This window comes from Cricetulus griseus, chromosome 2 (genome assembly GCF_003668045.3).
Source record: "Cricetulus griseus strain 17A/GY chromosome 2, alternate assembly CriGri-PICRH-1.0, whole genome shotgun sequence".
In the NCBI taxonomy this organism is placed as follows: domain Eukaryota; kingdom Metazoa; phylum Chordata; class Mammalia; order Rodentia; family Cricetidae; genus Cricetulus; species Cricetulus griseus.
Genome location: NC_048595.1, coordinates 309,112,517 through 309,126,560, shown reverse-complemented (window position 1 = coordinate 309,126,560; position 14,044 = coordinate 309,112,517).

Sequence of the window (14,044 nt, the reverse complement as noted above, 5' to 3'; positions counted from 1 at the left end):
CTATATTGAGCCTCCATACACTCCATACATGTCCATATGCATGCATACTCCCACGCATACATGCACAAGCATACACATATGCTACACACCAAAACTAAAAAAAGAAAAAAAAAAAAGAACCAAAACCTTCTGTACTATGAAAGACACAACGAAGATAAAGCAAAGTCAAGCCAGCCAGGTGATGGGGGTGTAAGCCTTTAATCCCAGCACTCTGGAAGCAGAGGCAGGTGGGTTGCTGAGTTGGAATCCAGCCTGATTACAGAGAGAGTTCCAGGATTCCAGGACAGCAAGGGCTACGCAGAGAAACCCTGTCTCAAAAAAAAATCTGAAGGAAAGATTTGCAGAAGACACTAGACTCAAGGAATAATAACTAAAATATATAAGTGACTCATGAAATAGACAGGAAGAAAATAGTCAACCTAAGAAATGGGCAAAGGACCTTAACAGACACTTCATCAAAGAAAGTTTCTGGGTGGAAAAATATCATAGGATGAGTAAATGCTAAATAACAAAATCTTATTTGGTTTACAATCCTTCGAGCCTGAGAAGTCCAAGAACATGTTGTTGTGTCCCATGAAGATTTTCATGCTGTCCTATGACATGGTGGAAAGGTAAGATTTCATGTATGACAAAGTCAAGTGATCCCTTTTATCAGTATCCCATAAGCACAATGAACCTACACCATACTTAATAGAATTAACATCCTCCAATTACTGACATCAAATACCTGCAGGTGAGTACGACAATACCCCTGCTTGGCTCTGACCTGAACAGGAAATGGGTGGCCCTTTAGATGATTATTGGCAGCTTCTTCTAAAATCTAAATACACTCATACATTGTGACCTAGCATCCTCATTCCTTGATGTATACCCAATGGAGCTGAGAACATATACTAACATTTGTATACAGGCTTTTATGGTCGACCATTTAGTATTGCTAATTAGCTGGTTTGCTTTCCCTGGAGAACACTATTTCTTTCACTCCCTGCAATCCTCCATTGTTGATAGTTCTCTGTTGAGGCCTTGTGAAAGAGTTGAAAGGGAAGAATGTGTAGGGAGAAATGATGTTATTATTTTATAATATCCAAATTATTTCACTTAAAAAGATGTGAACAAAAATGCCAATGACTATTTATAGCCACATTATTCATAATTGCCAAATCTTGACACAGCTAACATGCTTTCAGTAGGTAAAAGAATCTCCATTGCTGGTGGGATAATGGACATAGAGAAAAGGATTACCAGCCTACAATCCAAACTTCCAGAGAAGCTAGGAAACCAGGAGGACTATAAGAAAGACATACACAGTCCCCCAGTGAAGCAGAATTGGACAAAAGCCCCTGAACAAATGGGGAACAAGTAGCGAGGGGGAGGGAGGTAAGAGAAAGAGGAGGGGAGAAGAGGAATGGGGAGGAGAACATGAGGGATCAGGAAGATTGAATGGGGAGGGGAATAGAGGAGAGCAAGAAAAGAGACACATCAATAGAGAGAGACACTATAGGTTTAAAGAGAAATCTGGCACTAGGGAATTGTACAGAGATCCACAAGGATGACTCCAACTAGGACCCTAAACAGTAGTGGAGAGGCTTCCTTAAATGCCCGTCCCCTATAATGAGAATGATCACTACCTTATGCCATCCTAGAGCCTTCATCCAGTAGCTGATGAGGCAGAAGCAGAGATCCACAGTCAAGCACTGAGCCAAACTCCTGGAATCCAGAAAGGGAGGAGTGAAGAACAAAGGGGTCAAGACCACGCTGGGAAAACCCACAGAAAAAGCTGACCTGAGCAAGTAGAACTCATGGACCCCAGTCGACAGCTGGGGAATCAACATAGGTCTAAACCAAGCCCCATGAATGTGGGCTGGGCAGTCTATGGGGCCTCTGGCATTGGAACCACAATGTATCCCTAGTGCATAAACAGACTTTTGCAGCCCATTTCCCATGGAGGGTTACTCTCTTACACAGGGGAGGGCCTAGGCCCTGCCTCAAATGACTTGACAGATTTTGATGAAAGCCTCACCCTCCCTGGGGAGTGGTTCAGGTATGGGAAGAGGGGGGGTCAGTGGGTTGGCATGGGAGGATGGGAGGGAGAGGGAACTGGGATTGACATGTAAAATAAGATTGTTTCTAATTTAAATAAAAGTTATTAAAATAAAAAGAATAAACTGTGACATGTCCAGACAGTGGAAAATTATTCAATGCTTAATAAACAGATTTTTAAGCCATGCAGACGCATAAATGATAACTAAATGCACACTACTGGTGGCTTCTGAATGAGAAAGGTCTATGTGCTCTATTATCACAGTGCTATGATATTCTGGATAATGCAAAATGATAAAGTAATGGAATGACTGGTGACTGTTAGTGGCCCAGGGAAAGGATATATAGACAGAACTGAAGCTAGTAGCACATTTATATAGTCATTATATAAGTCATTATATATGTCATTACATATATATATATATATATATGTGTGTGTGTGTGTGTGTGTGTGTGTGTGTGTGTTGTGTGTGTGTGTGTGATATAAGTGTTTATATATGTCATTTTAAAATGTGGTCCATTTTGGCTAATAGTTCTGTTCATTGTCTTCTTGTTGGCAGTCTTCAGGTGACACAGGTTCTAATGAAAGATAGAGACTGAGTGATGGACATAGCCAAACTGTGTCTCATAGTAAACATACTCTTAAACTTAATCATTCAATTAGTTGCATGAATTGATTATTCCATACTTAAAAGCAGAGCTATAATCAACTTTTGACAGACCTCATATATTTGTTAATATCGTATGATGGGGATTCAACCATCTCTTATAATCATAGATTTATCCAAATTATGTAACACTAAACACCGGCATGAATATAAACAAGGCAGGCAAGTTTAAGAAGAACCCAGTGACCTGGAAACAAGCTAGATGCCCCTCAACTGAAGAATAGATACAGGAAATGTGGTACATTTACACAATGGAGTACTACTCAGTGGGGGAAAAAAAGCAATAGAATCTTGAAATTCGCAGGCAAATGGATGGAACTAGAAGAAACCATTCTGAGCGAGGTAAACCAGTCAGAAAAAGACAGGCATGGTATTTACTCATATGTGGATTTTGGACATAGAGTAAAGGATTACCAGCCTGCAGTCCATGCTGCCACAGAAGCTGGTAAACAAGGAGGACCCTAAGAGAGACATGCCTGGTCTCCTGGAGAAGGGGAAAGGGACAAGTTCTCCTGGGCAAATTGGGAGCATGGGGGAAGAAGAGAGGGAACTAGGAGAATGAGAAGGGGAGAAAGGAAGACCTGATGGGGCAAGGGAGGTTGAGGTGGGGGAAGAACAGAAGAGAGCAAGATAAGAGATAATGTAATAGAGGAAGACATTATCGGTTTAAAGAGAAATCAGGCACTACGGAAATGTCTGGAGAGCTACAAAGATGACACCAACTAACAATCTAAGCAACAGAAGAGAGGCTACCTTAAATGACCTCTCCTGATGATAAGATTGATGACTAATTCATATGCCATCGCATAGCCTTCATCCAGCAACTAGTGGAAGTAGAAGCAGACACCCACAGCTAAACCTTGAACTGAACTGAATCCAGTTGCAGAGAGGGAGGACTGATGAGCAAAGGAGTCTATACCAGGCTGTTGAAACCCACAGAAACAGCTGTCCTGAACAAGGGAGAGCTCTTGGTCCCCAGACTGATAGCTGGGAAACCAGCATGGTACTGATTCAGACTCCATGAACGTGGGTGTCAGTGAGGAGACCTTGGAGATTTATGGGGCCTATTGAAGTGGATCAGTACTTGTCCCTGGCATGGGTGTGGACTTTGGGAGCCCATCTCACATGGAGGGATGCTCCCTGAGTCTAGACACGGGTGGGGGTTGGCCTAGGCCCTATCCCGAGGAATATGGCAGACTTTGAGGACCCCCTATGAAGGGCCTCACCCTCCCTGGGCAGCAGAAGGGGTATGGGATGGGTGGCATGTTGGTTGGAGGGGCGGGGGAAGAGGGGTTGGAGAGGGGCCTGGGATTGACATGTAAAATAAATTTCTTTCTAATACAAAAAAGAAAAAAAGCAAGAACCCAGTAACCCAGGTCACTTCACATTGAAAACATTTTTTTTTTCTGATAGAGCAACACACAGTGCCTTCTCTCTTGATAATCTGTGATTGGGTTAAACTTAGTAGAGAGAAAAAAACTCAAACTGGATTTGACCACAAGCATGGTGAAGGCCAATCATCTGTTCTTGAAGTGATTTGCTGGGAATAAAATTCTCTTGGCCATATCATACACATGTATGACAGGGCATGCATATACTTAAAATTTGGGGATGCACTGCTCCAAACACACACACACACACACACACACACACACAGAGAGAGAGAGAGAGAGAGAGAGAGAGAGAGAGAGAGAGAGAGAGAGAGAGAGATCATCAATCAGATGCACTAGTCAATCATTGTAAGGATCCATCCCATTTCCATCTGGAGAATGAATCAATTCATAAACAAAATCCAGAACAGAACTCAGGAGTGCCCATTCTGGGGACTTCACTCCCTGTATTTACTGTCACTTTTAATAAATCTGTACTTTCACTGATGCTTTTCTGTGTTTTGGTTTTTTGTTGTTGTTGTTGTTGTCACAAGGTACCTGTGGGCAAGGGGACAGAGAAACCTCTGAACAGGACATGGACATAAAGGAGTATTGGTGATCAAACTGATAAGGCTATCTTCCTGAGGTGGGGGCACAGGAGGAAGCAAACTGATGGGAAAGCAAGCAGATTTTTTATGACAATCAGCAAGGTAGGGGTCTTTGAGATGCTGCAGACTGTTCAGAAGTAGATGCCCTTGCCTAGGGTAGTTCACCTTTGGGGGCAGATAGAGGGAGGTTCCTGGTAAACAGATATCTGCCCTAAGGGATCTACTTCTCTAGCAAGCAGAAACCACTTTAGGTTTCTGATTACCTAAGAGCAACCCTGTTTACATGGCCAGAGTCTTTCTGTCAGAACATCGCCACCAGCACTGCCACTTAGGACCCAACAATACGTTGACATTGTGTCACAGAAAAACAAAAGATGCCCTCTGGCAACATCAACTTTATATTTGGGGTGACAATGGTGATCCAGGGGTTCATGGACTGTAGCAAATGTGCTATTCCAATCAAGATCATATGATGTTGTGGGAGGGAAACATGGCCAATGCTAGGGGGGCCTCTCTTCACCTTCTACTAAATTTTACTGTAGACTTAAAAATGTTCTAGTAATAAATTTCATTAGCTTACACAATAAAAACACTAGTGAGGGACAAAAGTGTTCTTGGAAATTTGGGGGAGTCACTACACATTACCAGGAAAATCAGAGTCACTTCTTGGGGTTCTTAGTTTCAGCAATAAGAGAATTTAAGAACAAACTCAAACAGAAGCTAAAGGACAATTACATTAGAATTTACAAGGAAAACTACAAGGCAGACAAGCTGTATATCTTAGCAGCTGTCTGGAGGAGGAGAATGAAGAAGAGAAGGACCAACACCATGAAGTTTGAATTAGTTAGCATGGACCTGAGACACAGTTTTGGTAAGCAGCCATGTGGTGGGGAGGAAGGCTTTTTCAAAGCAAGTCCAAAGGACCAGAAGATGTATGCTTGGGCCAGCATCTAAAAGGAAGAGACAGAAAAGGAAGAAGAAAAGAACACAGAAAAGCAAGAGCCAAGAGAACTGCACAGAGGCAAATGGGGGTTATAGGGAAGAAATTCTGTAAGAAAAGGCAAAATAAAGGGTTAAATATTCTTCTTCCCATCTTTAGCATGGTAAACCAACTTCTTGATAGGTTGCCTTTAGCCAATCCAACTCTTAACTCTTTTATTTACAATATAATGAAATAAAATATAATAAGATAAAAAACTATCACATGAAAGCTGGACAAGACAGACCAACAGAAGGAAAAGGGACCAAGAGAAGGCACAAGAGTCAGAGACCCATTCTTTCATAAACTCAGGAATCCCATACAAACACTATAACACTCGCTCAGAGGACCTAAGACTGATTAGGTAGAAGCTTCCCCTGGCCTCACTCCTCCCATCCCAGACCCCACCTCTGAGAAAGCCCACCAAAGGTCAGTTACCCCCAACCCCTAGATACTCAATATCATATCTACTTAAAACGTGTTCCCTGATCTGCCACGTGGCTCTCCCTAGTGTTTTCTCCTCTTCCCACCTGGGAATGCTTCCATCGGATTCAAACCAGGAAGTTAATTTGGTCTGATCTAATTTATTGCATCATTGGAGACTTAACATCGGGGTACGAAAATGTATCATGTGGTGTGTTTGACCAGGGTGAGTCCTCTCTTTCCACCACCATGTGGTGTGGCCATGCAAAGCCACTCTCAACACCCACCACCACCACCACCCACCACCACTGCCACAACGTCTGGTAAACCAGACCGACTTTACTTGGTTAACCCACCCATTCCAAACCAAAATGCCTATAAGGGATCCAGGATCCCTTCTGAGCCTCTGACCCTTTGGGCCAGAGACTTACGGAGTGCCTGTCAAGGTTGTCGCAGTGCCAGGTAGCTCCAGCCATTCTGGAGCAGGGAGAATTCCTGTTCCTCAGAATTCTCCAGCCCAGAAGACATTGTTAGCAGAAACAATTCCACACAGTTCCTGGGCTCAGGCTTAAAAACCTGATAAGGTTTTTGTAGTGTTCAGCACCAAGCATAAGGCTTTTGAATGGATGCTTCCCGGTCTAAGTCCAATCCCCAAGTGCTACGAAATTTTTCCAAATTTGGGGTTAGACGATTTGAGCCCCCTTACCCAGGTTTATGAGCATTGCATTCCTGCCCCTGCAGCTTTCTTCTCTTTTGGGGGAAAAACCCATTTACTTTGTGTGTATGGAAGGAAATGTATAAACATGTGACCTCTGCATGCTTGTTTTTAACTTGTCATGGATGCCTAGGTTTGCATGTGTGTCTTGGTTATAGCTCAGCTGGTTATTACAACAAGCTGTCTGGGCTCAGATTTGCCTCTGGGCTTTGTTGAATCTGATGTGATAACAGAGGAAGTTATTTTATACTATTTTACCTTATTATAAAGACAAATGTCTAATAAATTGGGAATGGTTAAACGTAGAACCGGTAGCTCCAAATTGGAACTGCTCTGGAGAACACCAGGTGGGCAGTTGCAGTTTTTTGAGTTGGGTAGAGAAGACGGAGATCATATGACTTCAATGCCATTCTTAGGTAAAGGTAACTACATTTGGTGGCCCCACCAAGGAGACATTAGGTCCACAATATATTTTGGGTTAGAATGTATTTCTGTATGATAATTCCTGTATGTCCTAAAAAGCAAGATTAATGAAAGATAGGGTTTAAAACAATGCTGGCTGCACTTGGGAGGGAGAGGCAGGTGGATCTCAATGAATTCAAGGCCACATTGGTCTACAAAGGGAGTTCCAGGACAGCCAGGACTGTTACTCAGAGAAACCATGTCTCAAAACCCCAAAATAAATACATTAATAAATAAATTTAGCTATGCTGGTTTACTGAAGTATCAAAGCTATACCTCCATACAGCCAAATTTTGTAACAGTATCAAAACTTGGCTTGCCTTCCACAGAATATGATCATGCTCTGTCTCAGGACCACAACTGAACACCAGAGACTGAGCTATTCCTATTATATGATGTCTAAACAGTTTGACAAAGGGTCTCTCCTTACCTCAGGTTTATTCAGACTAACAAAGACCAATTTGAAAACCTTGCTTTTGCTGACATTGGTAAGCTAATTAGTTGTAGCTAATTTGGTAAACTACTAAAACATACAAGCTAACCATTAATTGCCTCATGAGGGATCAGTTTCTTTGATGTGTTCAGATTTAGCTTAAGCGGAATTTAGATATACCTAACAGAGTTTGTTCCCCTGATCCTCAAATGCCTTTAGAGAGCTGAGACTATTGCATTCGATAAAAAGTTTTTTGTGATAGAGAGACATGCCAGCTCCTGGCAGCATCTTGTGTCTTCTCCAAGAAGATGGATGGTTACAGAAGAACTTCCACCTGGAAGCTTGTTTCAAATGTGACAAAGCCAGCCACACAGCAAACCAATGCCAAGACCCTGTCCAGACTGAAAGAATAGAACATGAGGAAACTGATTGCCCAGCTTTGCCAAGTCAAGGTAGGTCACTCTCCCCAAATTCCTACCCTACAGGAAAGTCTGTCAGATCTTCTGGGCTTGGCAGCTGAGACAAGTACTGCTTCTGGGATTGCTGCCTAGGTAGCTGGAAAGCTGTCTCACTTCTGCTTAAATCCATCCTCAGATGTGATGGTGTTTGATGACTAGGGGTACTGAGAGCCTTACCAGTTTAACAGCTCTCCCTTGGACCCCACCCCTCAAGGCTACAAGCAGCTTGGTATCTCATTAGTTAAGTAGTTAAGTTTCCTGCTACAAGTAGAGAAAGGTATGCCTCCTTCACAGGCTTCATGGTACAGTATAAACAGGTTTCAGATGTAAATTTGGACGTTTAGATGTAAATTTTAACATTGATAAATACACTTTTGATAAACTGATAGAGCACTGACTAAATTTCTGGGGATTTTACTGGTCCCAGCTCTTCAACCACATATGAAATGCCAACTCCCCCCCACATTCTAAAATATCAAAGAAGGTATAGAACCCTGCAAGTGTGTTCAACTCCTTCCTCCTTCACTCGACTAACCTCTTTTGTTCAGTGAATTTAGACTTAAAAATGTTCATGCCTTTTAACCCAAAGCCATAGCCTTTTGCTTATGACACCAAGGTGTAAATAGATTATAACTGTTTTCCAGGTACGTGAAGGTTCCTGGAAAAAGTTCTGCTATTGTATGAAGAAATCTAGTCTGGTAGAAATTAGCAGTCTTCAGAGACCCTCTCTGACCCCACTCCTCCTGCCTGGGCCAAGGCCAACACCCAAGGGGGCCTCCATATATGCTAGCCCCTGCACCAGTTTCCAGGACAACAACCAGGCAGTAATGGCAGGTTGATTTCACCCACATGCCCACTCATAAAAGGGCTCAGTTATTTCTTAACTCTTACGGATACTTTTACAGGATGAATATATTCCCCACCTCCAAATAAACAGCAATGATGGCTCAAATACCCTGAAGAACACACCATCCCTTGATTTGTCGTGGCACCTCCTCCCCAAGCTCCTGGGATATCAGTGCTGGTACCTGAGTCTTCAGGCTCAAGGGGGCAACTATCTAGCAATTGGGAACTGGTTTTCCAGGATGTCCCAATGAAGGGCATATCTGTTCTCTTGTGTCTCATTCACCCTTGTCTTTTGTATAACCAGGGTACTTCTCCGTTCCACTATTTCTGGCAGTCTTCCATCTTCCCATGGCTAGCCCCATTCATAGGGCCAGTGATACTAATGTACTTTTTTCTCTTAGCAACCTGCTTTCTCTGCCTCCTTAAGGAAAAGATGCCTGAGGTTTCCAGGATGGCAGCTAACTGAATGCTTCTCCACCCATACCCACTACTGAGCATGGGCCCACTGGACTCCTGACTCCCTCATCCCCATGTTGCCCCATGCCCGAAGGAAGTAGCCAGACTTGAACCTTCGTTCATGTACCCAAGGAGCCTGGGATGTTTATGTGGAAGCTCCACACAGACTCACTCCTCCCATTCCAGATTCCGCCCCTGAGAAAGCTCACCAAGGGCCAGCTCCTTCCCCTGAGGTGCTCAAGACCATGCCTATAGGCTATTTAAAATAGACATCTGCAGTGTGATTCTCCCTTGTGGTTTCTCATCTTCCCCTGGGGCCACCCAGGAATGCTTTGCTCATATTAAAACCTGGACTTTAATTCAGCTGGATCTGATTTGTTGCATCAGCAGAGAGACTTAACGTTGGGGTATGAAAATCTATCACTGACTTTCTATCTGAGTCTGTGAAACTAAAATCTTGCAAAAGAGACCCTGTATTTTCAGTGACAGAAGGAACATGAATACTATGCATTCATAAAGAAATATGAAAGTAAGAGTAGCTCAGAGTGATAATTTATAAAAGCAAGGGTGAGAGAGATGGCTCAGCTGGCAAAGGCACTTGCTACGAAGAGCCTGATGGCCTGAGTAAGCTTGATCCTCAGTATAATCAGGCTTACTTTGAGTGACAGCTCCAAAATAATGACTCAGAGACTTCTTATTAATTATGAAAGCTTGACTTTATCTTAGGCTTACTCCCAACCAGCTCTTAAAACTTAAATTAACCCATTTATATCAATGTACATTCTGCCACATGGCTCATTACCTTTCCTAAATGCAGTCTACGTCTACTTCCTCATGTCTCACTGGTTTATACCCAGCCTCTCAGATTCTTCTTCCAAGTTCCTCTCTCTCTCCAGAAGTTCCACCTATCCTCCCATGTCTGCCTATAGGCCATTCTTTATTAAACCAATCAGAAGGTACCTTGTTAGAGATACATGATCACAGTGTACAAAAAGATTATCCCACAAAACCTCGGGACTCCTAGGATGGAAGGAAAGAACTGACTCCCACAAGTTGTCTACTGACCTCCCTATGTGTGCCATGGCAACCAATAAAATACATAATCTTAGACTGGCAGAGTATAACTCTACACAACTTTACCCTTCTGTAAAAATAGTGAGAACACTAAAACAAAATAGCCCAAATCAAAGAATATGTGTCCAAGAAAAATGTCTGAATCTCAGTAAGAACAATGGTGGGTTTTTGCAGTTTTGTAAACCCATTTCATCCTCATCCCCTTAGCATCATGGTGGCCTTTCAAGAAGACAGCCTCACCACCATGTAGCCTGTCATGTTACAGAGTAGACTCTTCTCATGTTTTTTTTTTTATTTGAGCTCATGCCTAATGATATTATTTGTTCTTTAATTAGTGAAACTCATCATTTATAAATTAGCATTTTTTCTAGCCATGACATAGCAATAACATGGCAGGGATTTTTGTTTGTTTGTTTGTTTGTTGGCTGGTTATTTGGTTCCATTAGAGTATAATCATTGACAATGAAACTGCAAGCCCTAGGATTAAATGGTGTGGTTCAGCAGCAGTCATCTGTAATGCCTGGATGCATTTCTATTACTTTTATTTTAGCTCACTGTTGAATTTAAGACATAAAACTTTAAAGTTATAGTTTAGTAGTATTCCAGATGTTTGGGACAAACTAATTTAGATTGTCAGAACTTTAAAAGTTTTATATTACCCTCTACAAATTAGCATGCAGGGCATATTCTTGGTAAGTAAAGTCTGGTTTTAAGAACTCTGAATTACATCTGTGGCCTCAGTCCTATATTGTGCCCAATAGTGTTATTCTACTGCATGGTTTAAAGACTTGTGTCAGGGTGGAAATCTCAGGAGTTCATTCTTTTACTTTTTCTGAGAGTAATAAAAGGTGTAAAGAGTAAGGACCCAAGGTCAGTCTACAGATTCAGTGTGGAATCAATTAGAAGCCTGGCAAGAACTCTAGGATATGCAGTTTGAGGTAGAGACCTGAGCCCCAGTGGACAGATGGAAATCCTTGGAGGTGGGAAAGAATGAAAACATTAAGATATATAAAAGTACATATGATCTTATATCCAGTGTATCTTATACACATCTAGAAGTAGTGTTACAGATGTCAGAAGATAGACTCAGAATCACCTGAAATAGTTTGGGATTCTGCCAGTCTCTACCCCAAGCACAGAAACTGAAGTACATAGGCTTTTTCCGCTGCCCTTCACACCTCAGCTTCCATCAGGCACAGTGGTCAGAAGCCAATCCCAGTCAAAGCTGGGTGTGAGGGAAGGCTCACTTTTTGTCTACCTGCCAACTTCCCACTTGTTTAGTGGGAATTTCTGCATAAGTCCCTTCAAGTCAATGTATTTTAGAAAGAAAATAGACAGTAGCAAGTGGTCAAAACTTCTTCTCTGCATGGCCATAAAGGTAGGAAACCTAGGAACCTTTTACAGGATAAAATTAATAAGCAAGCCACTACTAAGCAAAACCTTGGAAAGAATCGATTAATTCTAAAACATGTTATATATGTGTCAATAATTGATTTAATTTTTTTCAGGTTTAAAGCATCATAACCTGGCTTCCTCGTTACTTTGAATGTTTTGTTTTGGAAAGCACTTTAAGAAGTATAAAGTAGCAAAACACTGAGCCTATGCTATATATATATATATATATATATATATATATATATATATATATATATATAAATCTCATTATAGGAAGGGCATTAATGGCATATATATATATATATATATATATATATATATATATATGATAAAAACCAAATCAGTACAATAAAAACATAATAAATGCACAGATGTAGTCATACAAGTCTGGTTTATTGGAGGGAAAACACAACAAAACTATAATGACTTAGTATCCCTAGTAACAACACACAGGAATTCACATAAGTGAGATTTTTATCCCTATAAGTACTTGATTCTACTATGCTTCATGTTTTAATACATAATGTGTCAAAGATAGATTTGTTTACCTTGGGTTTTGTTTCCAAGTTATCCAAGTTATGGTATTTAATTTTGTAATGCACTAGCAATAACATGATATACAAAGTGCCTAGCAATAATATGATACACAAAGCAACAAAATATAGTCTGGAGACCTCTATTGGTTGTGCCCTTAAAGTAAAGTGATTATGTGACCATATGCATCTTGAATGCTTATGAATTACACATGTGAGAAAATACTGGCTTATTATAGTTGGATTTACCTCACATTCTTTTCAACACAATAGTTTAAGAATTCTTATGTTAGGGGATCCACAGGGATGACCCCAACTAAGAATCCAGGCAGTGGTGGGGAAGATGCCATTAATGCCCTTCCCCTATAATGAGATTTATGTCTATCTTGGTTACCATTCCTAGAGCCTTCATGCAGTTTGAAGCAGAAACAGGCACCCACAGCTAAACACTGAACCATACTCCTGGGAATCCAGTTGTGGAGAGGGAGGAGGGATGAGCAAAGGAGCCAAGATGGTGCTGCAGAAACCTCAGATACAGTTGACCTGACCTAGTGAGAGCATGGAGACCCTGGTCATAAAGCTGGGAAAACAGCATTGGACTGAACCAAGCCCTCTGAATGTGGGTGCCAGCTAAGAGGCCAAGACAGTCTATGGGACCTCTTAACAGTGGAGCCAGTCTTAGCCCTAGAGCACAAATGGACTTTAGGAGCCCATTCCCCATGGAGGGATACTATTGCAGCCCAGATACAGCAAAGGGGGCCTAGGCCCTCCCGCAAATGATATGACAGACTTTGAAGTTCCCTGGTGGAGGGCCTCACTATCCAGGGGGAGGAATTTGGGGATGGGTTGAGGGGGATTGGTGGGGAACATGGGAGGATGGAAGGGCGAGGAAATAGGGGAATGGATATGTAAATATGAGTAGTAATTAAAGAATTTAAATAAAAACGAATTCTTATGTCATATTTATGACATATTTACATATCAAACTATAAATTATCTTCTCTTCATATTACAGATATGAAGGTGATTATATGACACAAGGCATTTTCAAATGCTTAAATATGTATATTTACATATGGTTAACCCCCTGTAACTTCCACAGATTGACTAAGATAATAAAAGACCATGGACAGGCTGGTTTAAATCACATTAATTAGTTTCATCATAGTTTTGGAGGTTGGAAGTCCAAGATCAAGGTGTTAGCTGTTTCATCTAAGGGAAAAACAAGCAAAGAAGATGTGACATTATTCACATTAGAGAGTTTAGACCACTCTGAAAGAGCACAAACTCTGGTAAGTGTGATGTTAAAGCAATATCCCTATGAACTTTTAAGGGAACCAAGTGTCTCAATGTTCAATACAAGTGTTTCTTGAATTAAAACTGGAATGTCTCTTCATATTAGAATGAAAGATGTTGATGTTAGCATTTTTATGAAATGTTAATGTTCATTTACTTGTTGTAGGAGCCAGAGGGGTTGAGGACACCACAAGAACACAACCTACAGAATCAACTAAGCAGGGCTCATTGGGGCTCACAGAGACTGTAGCAGCAATCAAGGAGCCTGCAGGGGTATGTGTTAGGTCC